Source organism: Engystomops pustulosus, chromosome 6 (assembly GCF_040894005.1).
Source record: "Engystomops pustulosus chromosome 6, aEngPut4.maternal, whole genome shotgun sequence".
Classification (NCBI taxonomy): Eukaryota; Metazoa; Chordata; class Amphibia; order Anura; family Leptodactylidae; genus Engystomops; species Engystomops pustulosus.
The window spans coordinates 58,420,777-58,439,434 of NC_092416.1; the positions used below are offsets into that span (position 1 = coordinate 58,420,777).

An 18,658-nucleotide genomic window follows, 5' to 3' on the forward strand; every position below is an offset into this window, starting at 1 on the left:
TCAACCTTCTGCATTTTGCATTCAGCTGACATACTAGAGGGGGTTCACTTAAAATGGTCATATCTCCTGTAACATGGCATTTAGAAACACAATTCTGGTGTCTTGTCAAAGAGGAGAATCAGGTTTGTGTATTAAATATTCCATGTTTTGTACTGGGAAACGGGACAAAAATTCCAAATGTAGGGAAATTAGTGAAAATTTGTTTCCTTGTAGGCTTGGATTTTACAGCTTTCACTGAGCATCCCAAATGACATGTCCACTTTATGCTTTGGGTCGGTACGATCACAGGCATACCAAATTTATATAGGTTTTATAATGTTTTCATACATTTTACAAAAATCTAAACCACCTGTACAATAAAAACAATTCTTCATATTGTTCTGGCGCAAATAACTTTTTCATACTTCAGTGTGAGCTGTGTGTGGTTATTTTTTTCAACTTTTGATGATTTTTTTCAGTGCTACCAATACTGCCATTTTTATAGAATTTTTTTATATTTTTCAGAATGGCAGAAAAGTGGCATTTTTGGCATTGGCACTATTTTCCATTACAGGGTTAAACAGGGAAAATGTCATCATATTTTCATAGATCGGACATTTTGGGACGCGGCCATACCTAACATGTTTTATGATTTTTAATGTTTATGATTTTTAATGTTTATATCAGAAAGGGGGTAATTGGATTTTTAGGGTGTTTTATTTACATTTTTTAACTTTTTTTTTTTTTAAACCATTTTTTCCAAACCCTAGGGTACTTTAACCCTAGGTTGTCTGAGCCTACCATATACTGCCATACTAACCTATGGCAGTATAATGAAATTTTACGTATCATGTATTACATTGTGCAAATCATACATTGTGGAAAAAGAGACAGCCTCGGGTCTTTGTATGACTGGAGGCTGTCATAGCAACGGATCGCCGCTCCAACGTGCTGTCGGCTCTTTTATACAGCCAGCAGATTTGCTAGCACCGATAGCCGGTATTACTGGTAAGTGTTAGCTGCAATATGCAGAAAACACTTATCGGCTATGGAGAGGGCTTAGCCCGCGAGCCATCTCCAATCACCTGCAGCCAATGCGTGCCATGCAGATATGTCAAGCGTTGGTAAGGAGTTAAGGACACCCAACTTAGAGATGGCCACTAGTTACAGATGGACCTCTCTGCCCACTGTGGCCTCTGGTAAAGCTCTCTGGATACTATTCCATTAGTCCCAGGCTGCAATGATCAGCTGTAATGTGTCTGTAATGAGGTTTTATTCATAATTCTTGTTCCAATGACAGCAAAAAGTTTTGAAAAGCCAATTGTCACAAGGATAGAAAAAAATTCTCTCTACCTACAGTTATAAAATAAATACAGTTCCAACTTACATGCAAATTTGACTTAAGTGCAAACCTAAAGAACGTATCTTGTATGTAACCCGGGGACTGCCTGTATATTGCTGTATGGCATTTGTAAATGGGTTAATATGTGGGTAACCCATCAGTTTGTGTTACATCTTTTTAGAAAGTTCAGCACCACTAATATTTCTGCCTTGGGGTCATAGTTGTATGTACTCACATAAGGGGGGTGGGGGTTCCGCCAGTTTCTAGCTGGAAAACACTTGTCTTTTGCTGCACCAGATTTATCACTGTGATGATGAATTCTGGTAAAGTAGAAGACCGTTAGTTCCTACTTTAGACCTACTTTTAGTTGGTCTAAACTGTGCGCCAGAACTTTGGGCACATAGACGATTTCACAAAGCCATTCCCCTTTCTCGTGAGGTCCCACCCATCTTCCAGAGGCCACGCCACCTTATTCTGACAAGTCGGGAAATTGCCAAAAAAAAGGTCTAAAAACCTTGATAACTTTGGTGCAAGGCCTTTTAGACTGTTTTTTTTTTTGGCACAAAACCACCAGAATTGTGGTGCAATTGCTTTTATAAATGCCCCTACAATGTTGTCTGTCTTCTAGTTACGCAACATAATCTTGCAATATCTGTAAAGATTTGGCTGCCTTTCATTTTTTCTGTATGACAGTCTTATTAAGATATTTGTGTCTCCATTGTTACAGGCTACAAATAGACCCTGTATAGCCTAATGCTGCAGTCATATAACCAACACAATCTGTACCTTAACGGTACTATTAGGGCCAATTTACTTGGGCACATACCAACAGAAACCTTATGGAAAAACTAGCTGGCCGTGTTGTAAGGTTTGCATATAAAAATAAATCACCTTTTTTTGTAGGATGCTTAAGTTGTCTTAAAAAATGATGAACATAGTTTGGTAAACGGTTTCCCAATCTGGAGTGACAACCCACCAGCTCTGATATCCCCATTTTTTGTTTCTGTATTTAAATGTGCTTCACTGTGCATTAAAAGCAGGGCAGCATCTACTGGTTTACATGTTATTAATGGATTCTTTATAAGATTTTGAACTTTTTTTTTTATGGAGATGCTGATTTTACTTGTGTAGAGATTAGGAATCTGGTAAACTCACATCAATAAAAGTGTTTGTAGACCCATTTTACTGATTATTAGCCTTGTGAGGTTTTTTTTACTGAATTGTATACATTAATCTCCTGAGCTCCCCCTAGTGGTAACCACAAACAGAATTACTTTTATCAAGTAACACATTCACTGCTTGGCGAAAATATTGTGGCCAAGGCCCCTTGTAGGCAGCAGGCTTTAGATAAATGGAGCTTTTATCACCATTAAGGACATGGATATGAAGAAAATACTTGGTTTGGTGGTATAGACCAGGCGTACCATGTGATGAAGGGTAGCGACTTTGAAAAAATAATAGTTGCTGCACAGAAGGGCATTAAGGTAGCTTCTGAATCCTGATGTGAACTTGCCCTTATATACTTTCCTATATAACATTTTCTTAGTATCAATCATCAAGGTCATTACGCCAAATAATGGCCTCCCCATTTCTTTCTTCTATATAGATGGGTTTGACTTGAAGCTATCCACTAGGTTATCAGGAGATATATATATAATATATATGTGTGTGTGTGTGTGTTTTCAGAACTTCTTTTACACTGATTTAAATTTAACCCGTTGAGTGGAATAAAAATTAGATATTTTTGGCATTTCTCGGCCTTGCTGTGTAGTAATTTCTTCTTTCTGCCGGCCTGACACAAATCAAGGTCATTGCGATCTTCTGTCTCCGAATCCGGAACAAGTGTCAACCAAAGATGATGAGGGATAAGATCATTCGTTATTTATTTAAACACTTTTAATTAATTATTGATGCGTTACAGTCCCCTCTCTCTGCAACCAAGAGGCGAATATTCTTACCCAGGGTTTCTTAAGCAGTCACTCGCCATCGATTGCCTTGCGTCAGTAGGTTAAAGTGCTCCCAATTCCCCCATGGTGCTTTTTCGGATTACTTTAGGGAGAGGACATTACAGCGAATAACCTAGAAAAATGGGTCACTGGTGGTTTGAGGTTAAGCGTACTGGTCAGAGTTGCCTCGTTTTGCTGTAGCTGGATATTTGTATAAAGTCTAGGTCTCTAATTTGTAGGTTGTGACTTACTTTCAAATAGAACAATCAATGTAAAGCAAGATGCAATGTTGGAGAGATATTTCCATGTTCCTCTCTTATGATCTACTGCTGGGATATACCTCTTTGTAATATTTGGTGGGGATCCAAACTCTAGGTCCCGTGCTGATCCTCAGAACAAAGGAATGGAGGACCCTTTGGCATTTTTCCTGTACAAAGCCACATCTTCTATCACCTGCACATATGGTGTCTGGAGGGATGCTGTGTCCATAACTGCCACCATATATTGTTGCAGCCCATTCACACTGAGTACGGGTGGGAATTCTGGCAGTCTGACCGCCTTCAAGTAGAAAATTATGGCATATCTGTTCCATGACCAAGTCCCTGTGGATTTTGGGAACTCTCCTTTGGCATCAGCATTCGAGGCAGTACATTTTGGATTTGCCCTATGACTGTCTGTACTGCTGCCAAGCATCTAAGGGGATGCATGTAGCGTTCTAATAATTACTAGTAGAGGAACACAAATCTATTCTGTAGCCTCAGAGTATATTTATACATACACATACATACATACACATACATACATACATACACATACATACATATATACATACATATATACATACATACATACATATACATACCTATATACATACATACACACATAAACATACACATATGTACACACATACATACACACGTGTGTGTATATTTATTGCCTTTTCTTTACTATGCATTGGAGATCTTGCTTCCCAGACTTTTGTCTTTGTACTTTCCTTTTCCACCTTATAGTGGTATCATAGTATGTGCCAGCCCCATTTACATCTAGATTTAATTTTGACCAAAATACAGGGTGCTATGTATTTTTATTACGTTACTTATCTTAAACTGAATTCCCTATTCTGCTGGTACTTGTCCTTTACTGATGCTGAGTTACACTCTGTATTATACCGCAGAGCTGCACTTACTATTCTGTAGTGGAGTCACCGTATACACACAGGTATAAATTACTTATCTGGTATTGATCCAGAGTTGCATCATGTTTATACTCCAACTGCATGTTGAGTCATTGTGTATTTAAAGGGGTTGTCCACTTTCAACAAATATTTAGATTTTTTTTTTTTTTTTTTTTATGTAATGAAAATTGATACAATTTTCCGATATACTGTCTGCATCAATTCCTCAGTTTTTTAGATCTTGGATTGCTGTCATTCTATAAAAAGCTTCTATGTTTTCTCCAGTGGATATAATCTGTCCATGGACTTGTGATGGACATGCAGGTACACGAACCGTTAATATCAGACGGCTCTGGTTTCTCTCTATACGGTTTCAGTGAAAAATCACTTGTGAAATAAAAACCCCAATGGGAAACCACTCTTGGGCTCCATGCACACAACCCTCTGGGGGGCGGGCATACGTTAGTGTGAGTGGGGCCTTAAAAAAAATAATATCAATTATTTACTAAAATTGGACAACCCCTTTAATTTGCACAACATAGGGCCAGTTTACATTTTCTTTATTTTATTGGAGACATAACTAGGCGTGGAGATTGTACGGAGACTGTCATTTGTCTTCTACCACTAACGGTTTTGGCTCACGATAACTAATGCAAAAAGCTGATGAAAGGACAGAGTTGTGAATTGTTCCTTATCCTAAGTGATGGCCTGTTTTATACTTTATAACTTCAGAGCAGTCCAGTGCAACGCCCCTGGTACTTGGGGGTGTAATTACTTTATTTAAATCTAGTGGACACATCTTTGAAAATTTAATGTGAATGTGACCAACCCCTTTAATGCAATTTTGAAAATGGGGCAAGCATCAGTTTAAAAAATATATATACCATATATACTCGAGTATAAGCCGAGGCCCCTAATTTTACCACCAAAAACTGGGAAAACCTATTGACTCGAGTATAAGCCGAGGGTGGGAAATGCATTGGTCACAGCCTCTCCAGTATGTAGCCAGCCAGCCCCTGCCCCAGTGTATGTAGCCAGCCAGCCCCTGCCCCAGTGTATGTAGCCAGCCAGCCCCTGCCCCAGTGTATGTAGCCAGCCAGCCCCTGCCCCAGTGTATGTAGCCAGCCAGCCCCTGCCCCAGTGTATGTAGCCAGCCAGCCCCTGCCCCAGTGTATGTAGCCAGCCAGCCCCTGCCCCAGTGTATGTAGCCAGCCAGCCCCTGCCCCAGTGTATGTAGCCAGCCAGCCCCTGCCCCAGTGTATGTAGCCAGCCAGCCCCTGCCCCAGTGTATGTAGCCAGCCAGCCCCTGCCCCAGTGTATGTAGCCAGCCAGCCCCTGCCCCAGTGTATGTAGCCAGCCAGCCCCTGCCCCAGTGTATGTAGCCAGCCAGCCCCTGCCCCAGTGTATGTAGCCAGCCAGCCCCTGCCCCAGTGTATGTAGCCAGCCAGCCCCTGCCCCAGTGTATGTAGCCAGCCAGCCCCTGCCCCAGTGTATGTAGCCAGCCAGCCCCTGCCCCAGTGTATGTAGCCAGCCAGCCCCTGCCCCAGTGTATGTAGCCAGCCAGCCCCTGCCCCAGTGTATGTAGCCAGCCAGCCCCTGCCCCAGTGTATGTAGCCAGCCAGCCCCTGCCCCAGAGTATGTAGCCAGCCAGCCCCTGCCCCAGAGTATGTAGCCAGCCAGCCCCTGCCCCAGAGTATGTAGCCAGCCAGCCCCTGCCCCAGAGTATGTAGCCAGCCAGCCCCTGCCCCAGAGTATGTAGCCAGCCAGCCCCTGCCCCAGAGTATGTAGCCAGCCAGCCCCTGCCCCAGAGTATGTAGCCAGCCAGCCCCTGCCCCAGAGTATGTAGCCAGCCAGCCCCTGCCCCAGAGTATGTAGCCAGCCAGCCCCTGCCCCAGAGTATGTAGCCAGCCAGCCCCTGCCCCAGAGTATGTAGCCAGCCAGCCCCTGCCCCAGAGTATGTAGCCAGCCTGCCCCAGAGTATGTAGCCAGCCTGCCCCTGCCCCAGAGTATGTAGCCAGCCTGCCCCTGCCCCAGAGTATGTAGCCAGCCTGCCCCTGCCCCAGAGTATGTAGCCAGCCAGCCCCTGCCCCAGAGTATGTAGCCAGCCAGCCCCTGCCCCAGAGTATGTAGCCAGCCAGCCCCTGCCCCTGTGTATGTAGCCAGCCAGCCCCTGCCCCTGTGTATGTAGCCAGCCAGCCCCTGCCCCTGTGTATATAGCCCCCTCCTCCCCGTCATGCAGCACAATACCAGATGGATCGCACAGAAGATCTACGGGTGCCGCCAGAAAGGTGAGTTTTGATTTATTTATTTTTTTGACTCGAGTATAAGCCGAGTTTGGGTTTTTCAGCACATTTTTTGTGCTGAAAAACTAGGCTTATACTCGAGTATATAAGGTATATGTTTTTTGGGGGTTTAGTATAATTCTTTATACTGCAATTATGTTTTGTTTTTTTTTATATATCAAAATTGCAAATATTGCTCTGGCCAATGACGCGACTGAATTTCCAGAAACGCCTGGCAGGGAAAGGGTTAAACCTTTCCTGCTTGCATAAATGCGTCACACTGGTTGGACTTTTATTACCATATGTAATCAAACCAGAGAACTATTACACGATACATAGAGACGGTTGTTGTCATCGCCTTGTTCAGCTAATAGTTATTGCGTGGATATTAGCCCCCCTTAATACAGATCCTGAGAACAGCTGCTGTAAGAGGATATTGTTTGTGGTCACTAGGCCTGTATTTCAGATTAACCTCCTAATTTATTGAGGTCAAACATCAGGCATGTGGTGTTTTGAAAGCTCTAAGAGATGGGAAAAGTGGATAGATATTGGATAGATGATGGATGGACAACTCATCCAAGTATCACAGACTACCCACATTTTTAAGGAACATAATGTAACGAAGGATAACTAATATATATATCCATAATGTAGATTTATGGGAACTGTAGAATGATTATTGTCCCGATAATCTTTATCGACTTTTCCTGTGTCAGGATTCTCATGGATGCAGCAGCTTTGTTTGCCTGTTTTCCAGAAATCTACAGACATGTGGCTGCCCTGCTCGTAGCACTGGGGTCATGGGTTCATAACCAGCCAAGGATAATATCCTTACGGAGCTTGTATGTTCTCCCGGGTTCTTCCGATTTCTTCCCACAGCATTCCTGGAGGAGTATTTTATGTGGAAAGCCCACATACTCTACTAAGTTTGTGACTTAGCTAGAAATGTGTATGTAACGAACGCAAAGTACCGTCGTAAACGTTCACAAATTTAATATTTTTATTATAATAATTCTTTAATAATAATAATTCTTTATATATCGCACAAAGATTACGTAGCGCTGCACAAATCATGTCAAATTGGTCCCTGTCCCCATGGGGCTCACAATCTAAACAACCTGGAGTGTGGGAGGTTGGGTATAGGCCATAGAAGTGGATGGGAAGGTATAAAATACAGGCTAAATACACGCTGTATACGGCTGTGCACTGTATGCTGCTGTATATATGTGCAATATCCAGAACCAGTGTGAGGTGCATTCTGTCAGCCAGCCAATAGTCAGCCATCCATCATTTGCTAGCCCACCGTACATACAGAGCAGAAAAGACCATATGGTCGTGTGCATGAGGCCTTAGGTGCAGTTTTGTTTATTTTGAACCTGTTCCACAGATGTCTTTTGTCTTGTTAAATTACCCAAACTGCACCTAAAACCACCTCACAGCGGTTTGCTGTAATTTCGTCGCTTTTCAAACGCTTGAATCGGGATCAAATGCTCAGGTTACTTTGCATTTCCCTGCACGTGCATTGTCCAACGATAATGCACTCTGCCGCGCCCAATATCCTGCCTGTGTCGCTTCCCTGCTCAGGTCCGCCAGAGTTCACCACCTTCTTCCCGGTGTATGTAGGTTCTTGACACATAGTGTTTGAAAGTTAAATCCCGCGCTCAGTCCAAATCAGTCGGACCGACCGCACGGCCCCTGATTTCTGTCGCATGAAAGCCAGCACCGCTGTGCCAAAATCTAATTGCGTGCAACACAATCCCCAGTTAAATACCTGTCATGGCGACGCAATTCCGGAAAATCCGACGAAAGTGCAATCCGCGGACCCTTAGTAAATAAGCCTCAATGTGTTTGTCCTGGGAGGTTTTACTGGGATTATGCAGCAGATGCAAGCTCAGTAATGGTGTAATTGTTTCCAGTCATCCTTCAAGACAAGATGCTAATTTTGCAGTTTTTTTTTCAGGGCAAAGAGAGAAGTCGCAATAAAAATCTGCAGCATAGGATTTCATGTTATTGATTATTGCTGAAGTTCTATAAGCCAAAAGCAGAAATTCAGGTCCTTGCATTATACAGAAATATGATGTTAGGACTTCCCGTATGCCAGCCAAACATTAGCTCCAGTACTGGAACTCCAGTTCCAGCAGATGAGAAGTACTTGCACTCTTATTTCTGTATGATGCAAGGATTCGCGTAGTGTGTTAGCTCTAGTCTGTGAGATCGGACAACTTACAGGCCTATCTAAACAGACTGCACAATGTCATGTTCAGATGAGTCCAGTTCTATACAAAAACAGCATGGGGTCTGTCTTTTAGAAATGGTCCTGGTTCTTTTCCTCATGGGTTGCTTCTGTGTTCATTTTTGTGTATCTCTTGTTGAGTTAATTGGATCGAGTCAGTGTAGGCATCTAGCGATAGTCACAGCTTGATAGTGATAGTGCTACATTCTGTCATATGCATTTTGACTTACTTGTTTATCAATATATTTACTACATAATTCTGTAATGATTTGCATGTAAAACATTGTGCACCACTTTGGCCAAGGGTTTCAGAAATGTTTAGACAGAGTGGCAACAAAGGAACGTGCCCTTGGTAAAAGTGTCCTTGTAACAAAGTTGTTCTCTAAGTGGTGTCAAATGCACTCAAATCTGGTGTATTTTTCTGATGTGAAGCAAACCAACTAAAAGCAGGTGCACAGTAACTAGACAGGCATAGCCTTCCCGTACAAGACCTTTGTTTTTGGATGTGTCATCTACGGCCTTGTGTGTGAGCAACCTGCACGGCTGCAAATTTCTGTGCAGGTCCTCCGATTGTTATCAGCATAGAGCTCACCCACCGATGACACATGGGCCATCGGCTTTGGATCCGGGAACCGTTGTTTGTGGCCTGTGGAAAAACACGATGTGTAGGTAGACAAATACTTTTTCAGATTTATCATCCAACATGAGGCACTGTAATAATTCTGGTGAGGTATAAGCTATAATACTATAACTTTTTTGACACGTTTGATAAATCTGGCCTTCAATGTATTTTAAGATTCCTCCAATCTTTGTAGGGCGCTGGTAGTGATTCCTACTGCTAGAGATGTCGGCACTTTTATAGTCTTATTTCTTCTGGATGGCTGAGTCAGTCTGTGCATACGCCCTCATCCGCGTGTGATAAACTTCTCAGCACCATCATCGGCATCTTCTTCCCTTTTGGCCACGTCTGGTAACTCGTACAACAAATTAGTTAACAATGTCCGTGGAAATCAACACTTTGTAATTAGCGAGAAAAATAACCCCTTTCCCTTTTTCTAGCTCCCGCCTTTGTTGTGTTGTTTGAGGACAAAGCTAAACTCGGATTGCGGGCTCAGATTACATTATAAAACACTTACGGATTAAATAGCATGCTGCGAGCAGCCATTGTCCTCCAGATTTCAACAAGATCTTTTTCTGACCATTGGCTGAAAGAAAAGCTGCTGAAATTTACACTCTTCCCATAGCGAAGGGCACATATCAGATCCTATCAGTGTAGTCACCTTCACTGCGGAGAACACTGCAGGTCGGCGGAGATAAGACTGTGCAGGGAATCTGGCGTTCTCTCCTGTCTGGTAAGTGACATAAGAAAATCCTCTCTGCTTCTGTGTAAAATCTTCTCACTCCAGGCAGTTAGATCGGTCCCATAAGCTTCATAAGCCTCATCGTATCCTCAGCCGTGTCATTACTTTAATTCCATCGTAGGCGTCTATTGCATTTAAGCAGATAGAAATTGTCACGTCCCAAAGTCTAACCTAGAGCACGGAGGAGGACGATTTACTATTATATCTTTTCACGGCACCGAGTTGTATCACGTACTACGCTATGTACTGCAACGTCATGAAGATACAAAAGCTATATACATATTCTCTGTTTTTCATTGCATTGTATCCATTTATAGATAAATGGCATGATAGTTGCAGCACATGGACTGATCTGATTCTGTACATTTAAATGAAAATAAAAATGTACAAAGAGTATTCATTTAAATGTACATGTAGAGAGATGTTTGTGCGTGAAATAATTAAGTTTTAGGATTATGTAAATGACTAAATGTCACTTGATGTGTTATGTCCAAGTTAAGATTTATTTTGGCTTTCCTGTAATAAATTATTAATGTTAAAATAAACAATTAATTAAAAAAAAATGGGAATAAGAGAAAGAAGCTTTGTTTCTGGACCGTGCCATTACATATTTTTTATGGCACCCCATAGTGTCCTTTTGAATTACTGTAATAATATCTGGTGCATCAATTCTTATTGAATGTCCTCTGGACATACTGAGAAAGTATCAAACAATCATAAGGGGGCGCCATAACAAGAAGGTAACGTTAGTCTCTAGGTTATTCTTTTAATGTATTCAGTGCTTAGTAAAATCCATAATCAAAATTAAGCATACATAAATCAGGCCCAATTTTTTTTTTAAACATATTTTTTACTTAATATGGAAAGAGGTCATGGATAAGAAATATAAGAAGATGACCACAGTCATGGTGCCTGGATCTATGAGTAAGTGTCCCTGGTTTAAGTCTTTTATGTATATTTTTCACAAATGTGTTTAATGGCACCGAAGAATTTTCATTTACCTTAAAAAAAAAAAAAAACAAAAAAAACAAATAAACACTAAAGTAAATGTAATGTAAACGAGCTGAAAAGAGGGAGAATCATTCCAGACACCACTGTCTTGGGGCTTTATCACAGCTAGATTCATGGTGTCATTGTGGAAAAGCAAATTTCTGCTTTTAAACCCATCATTGCTGTGGGAATTGGATCTTTCTCTATCTCACTTTTCCAACATTCTTTATAAACAAAGCTGGTGTCAAAGTCCTTATAGCTGGTGCTGAGACAAATGAAAACACTAGGGGGGGGTTATCATATGCTGTTGCTTTGTGCTCTAGCAGATTATTAAACCACATCTGGTATATAGGGTGATTCCAGCTCCTAGTTTATCTGGCGGGCTATAGTTAATGTGAAGCACCGACCCTGTCGACCACCCCAGCAGTCCCCTCCACCCCCAATTGGCATGGAGGTAGCTCTAGGAGGGAAATAATTGTAATTCCGTGTGCCAGAAATTGTGATTATTTTAAGACTTTTACATCTGAAAACTGGTCTTGATAAGACTCCCCCATTGACTTCTGATGCGCCCTATACTAAAAAGATAAACACTACCGGACCTGAACAGAAGGATCTGTTCATGTGTTCTTGCTGAGCTTCTCTCACATCCGATGACAGTAGAACTGGACTGGTGAGCAACAAACACAGGCAGGAATACGGTCCAAAATGTGAATCCTGGCTCGTGGGCTCACATGCAGTGCTGTACTACACCCGCGTATTAGCCCATATAAAATGCATAGGAATGTGTTGTAGCTGCATGCATGTAACCCAGGGGCATTGCTAGGGTGGTATATGATATGGGCCAAGGGCACCAATGCGGATGTATCGCACTTTCAGTAATGCCCATTCCTGTACATAATTTAAGTCAGCATTATACACTATGATAATTAAGGGTGCAGGCACATCGATTTTATTCAAAATGGCAAAAAAGGCATTTTCGACTTTGGCCGCTATTTTCCGTTACGGGTAAAATGCAGTGAAAAGCTGTTATTATATTTTGATCGCCGGATGCGACGATACCTAATGTGTTTGTGATTTTACTGTTTATTTATATTTCAGTTCCAGGCAAAGGGGGGGGGGTGATTTGAATATTTTTAAAACCTTTTTTAATTTTTACTTTTACCATTTTTTAGACTCCATAGGGTACTTTAACCCTAGGTTGTCCGATTGATCCTACCATATACTGCTGTATGGCGGTGTATGGAGATTTTCGTCCTCATTCATTACAATGTGCTATCAATGTGAAAGGGTTAAAACGAGACCGCCTCGGGTCAACGGAAGACCCAAAGCTGTGATGGCGAAGGATGACCGCTCCAAGATGACGTCACTCGGAGTGAAGATCCTTGGCAAGATGGTGGCGGCCATGCGCCGCCATGTTTTTAAAGCCATGTTTTGTGCGGGTTAACACTATGGAGAGGGCTCAGCTCAAGGGTTAAACACCATGGGGGAGATTTATCATAAGTTGCTTTGAGCAGAACTGTTCTAGTTGCCCATGGAAACCAATCAGGGCTCGGCTTTCATTTTTCCCACAGCTGTTTATAAAATTAAAGCTGAGCTCTGATTGGTTTCCATGGCCACGAGAACAGTTTTACCTCAGAAACTTGATGATAAATCTCTGCACATGTGTTGTCTCCACCTCTGTCTGCCCTGATCCATAACCCCTGTCCTGTACGTTGGAGTCTGTCTGTCTGCTGCCTGCCCTGGCACTGGACTATGTCTTAGTATTCTTTGCCTAACCCCTGGTTCAAAAATGCCAGACCAAATAGCAGAGCACTCTGCAATGTTTACAGCGTAATATTATACACCATGATGGGAGATGTGGGCGTCCGTAGTGTGACGGATCCGCCACTACCATCGTCTCTGAAGCAGGGATGGGATTGTGTAAACGGAGCATTTCCATATCTGTGCTTAATAAGTGTTCTTCTATGGGAATTGTTTTTAGGTGTGTGTTTTTTAAACTTATTATGGAACACTCCCATCACTTCAGTCTTCACTTTTAGTTTTTCCAACAGATTAAACATCCAGGCACTGTGGCTGCGGTAATCTTCTTATATTTGTTATCTTTGCTCTCTTTCCTTCTAAAATAAACTTTTACATTTTATGATTATCATCCTGAAAGGCTCTGGTGGTGTTACCAAATCCACTCCGTGCTGTAGGTTTACTGGCTGTTACACACCAGTCAAAGAAGTTTCAGAATTTTGGAAGGGCGATGTGCTCATGTACCCTTCAACAGCCTGTGGAGCTACAGCATGGAGGGGCTCTGGTAATACCCCCAGAGCCCTTAAGGCTCATAAGCATAATTTTTTAAAAGTTGATTTTATAAGGGAGGAGGCCATGGATAACAGTGAGTGAGTGTCCCTGGTTTATCATGCTTGATTTTGATGGTAGATCTTTAAAGTATGCCTTTTAATGGTTACTTCCTGGAATACAGTGGTTAAATGAAACCTTCCATTCAAATTCACCCACCCAAAACATACCCACACTAGTTTTCAGCTCAATGACCAGACTCGATTTTTCAAATCTGACATGGCACACAATAAGTGGTTATAACTTCGGAACGCTTTAACATATCCAGGTGATTTTGAGAATGTTTTCTCGTGACACATTGTACTTCATGAAAATTACCAAAACTCACATTTTGAGGGACAACTCAGCTTTCAAGTGACTTTGAAAGGCCTAAATAATAGTAAAACCCCATAAATTACCCCACTACAGAAACTTCACCCCTCAATGTATGTAAAACAACTTCTATTAAAGGAAACCTACCACTTGTAGTGGCAGGTTTCCGATGGAAATACCGGGCACCAGCTCAGGGTGAGCTGGTGCCGGAGCTTATTTTAGTTAGTGTTTTAAACCGCGGTATCGCGGTTTAAAACACTTTTTAAACTTTATAGCCGGCGCAGGCAGGTACGCGCTCGGCGCTTACCGTGCACGTGGCTCTCATTCACTTCCTATGTAGCCGCGTGCACGGTAAGCGCCGAGCGCGTACCTGCCTGCGCCGGCTATAAAGTTTAAAAAGTGTTTTAAACCGCGATACCGCGGTTTAAAGCACTAACTAAAATAAGCTCCGGCACCAGCTCACCCTGAGCTGGTGCCCGGTATTGCCATCGGAAACCTGCCACTACAAGTGGTAGGTTTCCTTTAAGTCCATTAACACTTTAAGTGTTTCACATGGGTTAAAACAATATGGACCTGTGATTTAGAAACTTTAGAATTTTTGGGGAAAATACATTAATTTAGGCCAAAACTGACAGTTTCATAATAAATTAAACGATGAAACGCTCTGTAACGTTTGATGCCAAATTTCTCCCGAGTGTACTGATACCCCGTATGTGGTGGTAAACTCCTGTATGGGCGCAAAGTCGGGCATAGGATCAAAGCAGTGCTATTCACAGCAGATTTGTATTGTCACAATGTACAGGCTATAAATTTTAATTTTTTTATTTGTTAATGTGAACATATGAGGCTTATTATTTACGGGATGAGATACAATGTATAGATAATTCATTTTGGGGGTCTATAGCTTATTCATGAGATTTTATTAACTATTTCAAGGGGGAAACAAACAAAATCATCAATTTTTATTTTGGATTTTCAGCACTTTCACCGGGGGGGGGGGTCCGATCCACGGTGGGGACACTTGCACGTTGCGGTCATGCTTGACCGCAGCGTGTAAGGGGTTAAACACCCGGGATCAGAGTTTTTCCGATCGCGGGTGTTAGTGCCGGTCTGGGCTGTGACATCACAGCCTGACACCGACACTTTCATTACCCGATGTCCCAAAATATTCTTCTGACGCGTTGCCGTAGAAAGGCGTCGCGTCAGAAGAAGAACCCTTAATGACCCCTGTAGAATCCCGATACGGCGGCCATTAAGGGGTTAAAGGGTTCCTTTCCATGGCTGCAATGTTTAAAAAAATTCAGTTTAACTGAGGTGAGTCCAATGATAATAATGGGCCCTGGATATATAGTGTACACTGCAATGCCCTGCCTCCCTTGTCCTGATTGACAGGTCTTGCTTCTAGCAGTAATTAGGGACTGTCTGCTAATATTCAACTACAGACATATACAGCTCTGTAAAACATTTGACACAGTATTTCCTACACAGTGCCTTGCTGGAGTGAGAGTTCTGTCACATTAAGCACATCATGTCATGTGACCAGGGTGATGTGATCTCAGGTCCTTTACCCCGTAGCATTTACAAAATCTACCCCATGTATGTATCTGATCACATAATATCACAGCATGCATCCATGGAGGATTGGGAGGAGTAGAAGTGCATGGAGGCTGCTGTGATTTCATGTGATCAGATACATACATGGTGTAGATTTTGCAAATGCTACTGAATAAAGGATCAGAAATCACATCACCATGGTCACTTGACATGCTGAATGCTAAGAAGAGACAAGGGAGGAGGTGTTCAACTTGGCTGTGGAGGCCACGCCCCCTTTGATTCACAGCTTGATGCCAGGTAAGGGAACAAAGTTGATTTTATTGGGCTTTGAGGAAACAATAACCAAAAGAAGGGTGTTATTTAGTTACTGTATATACTCGACTATAAGCCGACCCGAGTATAAGCCGACCCGAGTATAAGCCGAGACCCCTAATTTTACCACCAAAAACTGGGAAAAACTATTGACTCGAGTATAAGCCGAGGGTGGGAAATGCATTGGTCACAGACCCCCCCCCCCCCCCCCAGTATATAGTCAACCAGCCCCCTATAATATACAGCCAGCCCAGCCTGCCCCCCAGTAGTATACAGCATTCCCTTAGTAGTATACAGCCTGCCCCAGTGGTATACAGCCTGCCCCCAGTAGTATACAGCCTGCCCCCAGCATTAAAAAATAAAATAAACTTATATACTCACCCTCCGGTGGCCCCGATGTGCAGCGCTGCTCCCCCGATGTCCGCGCCGCTTGTCTTCAAGCTTCCGCGCCCGTCTTCTTTTTCTGCTGGGAGCCGCCATTGCTCTCTCCCGGCCGGCGCCTAGTATGACGCGCCGCTGCTGACGTCATACTAGGCGCCGCCTGGGGTAAAGACATGGCGGCGCCCAGCAGAAGAAAGAACACGGGCGCGGACGCCTGAAGACAAGCGGCGCGGACATCGGGGGAGCAGCGCTGCACATCGGGACCACCGGAGGGCGAGTATATAAGTTTATTATTTTTTAAGTATTTTTTTACTCTTTTTAGCTGAACATTGACTCGTGTATAAGCCGAGGGGACGTTTGTCAGCACATTTTTTGTGCTGAAAAACTCTGCTTATACACCAGTATATACGGTAATCGGGCTCTATGGGAACATGTCACTAGTTGTATATGTGAAAACTACGCCTACTGGTTAGCTTAAGGTTCTTGTATATAAAATCATGGTGGTATACTCTTTTAAAAACTTTTAAATAAATGCAAATGTCACATAAAAAAAAACAATGGAATCGTAAACTTTACTGAAAAGTCTGATATTGCAGGAAATGTACTTGAATTGTTTATTTTTCCATTTCTCAATCAAAATGTCAGTGCAGCTGGTTGGGTTCCTGCTGGGTATGTTTACCGCCATAAGTCATCAATAATTCTGCATAGATGGCTGGCAGGAGGATCCCAGGCGAGCTCTGCATGTCACAGTGCAGACACTGAGAATAGCACTTGGCTTATTTAAGTCCTCTTCTAAGATGTCATTGTGTTAGGCTGTTTCCAGGAATGTATGGCTATGCTACATAAAGGGCAGGTGTTTGCCTCAGATCCTACATGATCACATCTGCCACAGGACTACCATCCATATGTGTGCAGGTAAAGGGCTAGGTCCCAGGCAGTCCCTGTCTGGGGTTTGGTTCATACATTGCAATTCTAACATTATTTTGCTGTGATGCTTGGAAACGTCACTAAATGGGCAACACGGTGGCTCAGTGGTAGCAGTACAGCCTTCAAGTGCTGGGGTTAAAGTCCCATCCAGGTCAACATCTGCAAAGAGTTTGTATGTTCTCTCAGTGTTTGTGTGGGTTTCCTCTGGGTCCTCCGGTTTTTTTCCACACTCCAAAACATACTGGTAGGTTGATTAGATTGGGAGCCCCATTGGCGACAGGGACTGACTTGGCAGCGCTGCGTAATCTGTGTTCGCTATATAATGAAAGGAATTATTATCATTATTACTAAATTGTAATTTAAAAGTTCTGATTTCACAAGACCTGTCCAGACATATTAAACTTTTTTAAAGTCCTGTTTAAAGGGTTTGCCCATTAAAGAAAATTCTCATATTTCAATCCCCTAGTTATGTTTACACAATAAAGATTATTTTTAACCCCTTCCTTTACAAGCTTACTCAGTTTTATTGCTGTTTTAGCTCCTATCACTCAGTGATGGTCAGTGCAAGATTCCAGAGTGTGGACGGGGACTCTCTAAGCCAGTGGCCCCCAAACTATGGCCCGCGAGCCATATGTGGCCCATGGACCCGCTGCGGCACCACTGCGCCATCATGCTCACTGATGGCGCAGCGGTGCTGTCATTTGTTACCTGGCCTCTACGAACCCGGGTGCTGTGAGGAGGCCCAATTGCCAGGGGACATTGGCTCCTCGCAATGTCAATTACCGCCACAAGAGGTCGCCCTCTCTCCCTGCTCTTCCGGAGCTGACGGGTCAGTCAGATGTGGGGAGAGCAGAAGAGTGGCTGCTGAAGGAACACGCTGGACCCAGGTATGTATGAGATTTTTTTTTTAATAGTACTGCTGGCCATTTTAGTGGATTGTGGGGACCCTGGTTATGATGAGGGGACATTATACCATGAGGCGGGCATGGAGAAGGGGACATTATACCATGAGGGGGGCATGCATGAGGGGGGATTATACCATGAGGGGGGCATGCATGAGGGGGGATTATACCATGAGGGGACATTATACCATGAGGGGACATTATACCATGAGGGGACATTATACCATGAGGGGGATTATACCATGAGAGGGGGCATGCATGAGGGGAAATTATACCATGAGGCGGGGCATGGAGAAGGGGACATTATACAATGAGGGGGGCATGCATGAGGGGACATTATACCATGAGGGGGGCATGCATGAGGGGACATTATACCATGAGGGGGGGCATGCATGAGGGGACATTATACCATGAGGGGGGGCATGCATGAGGGGACATTATACCATGAGGGGGGGCATGCAGGAAGGGACATTATACCATGAGGGGACATTATACCATGAGGGGGGCATGCATGAGGGGACATTATACCATGAGGGGGGGCATTATACCATGAGGGGACATTATACCATGAGGGGGTCATGCATGAGGGGACATTATACCATGAGGGGGGGCATGCA

The 18,658-nt window shown here is 43.2% G+C and overlaps 1 protein-coding gene across 10 annotated transcripts in view; it reads left to right on the forward strand.

The window, feature by feature from the left end:
• The window catches only part of KCNAB2 (potassium voltage-gated channel subfamily A regulatory beta subunit 2), a 134,516-nt gene that overhangs the window by 26,302 nt on the left and 89,556 nt on the right, over positions 1–18,658 (forward strand). The window contains exon 1 of one of the 10 annotated variants that reach the window (XM_072156224.1): positions 10,194–10,308. The exons of the other annotated variants lie outside the window; for them this stretch is intronic. The gene's annotated coding sequence lies outside the window, so the exon portion shown is untranslated. Of the gene's footprint in view, positions 1–10,193; positions 10,309–18,658 lie in introns of those variants that run through there. 10 annotated transcript variants of the gene reach the window in all.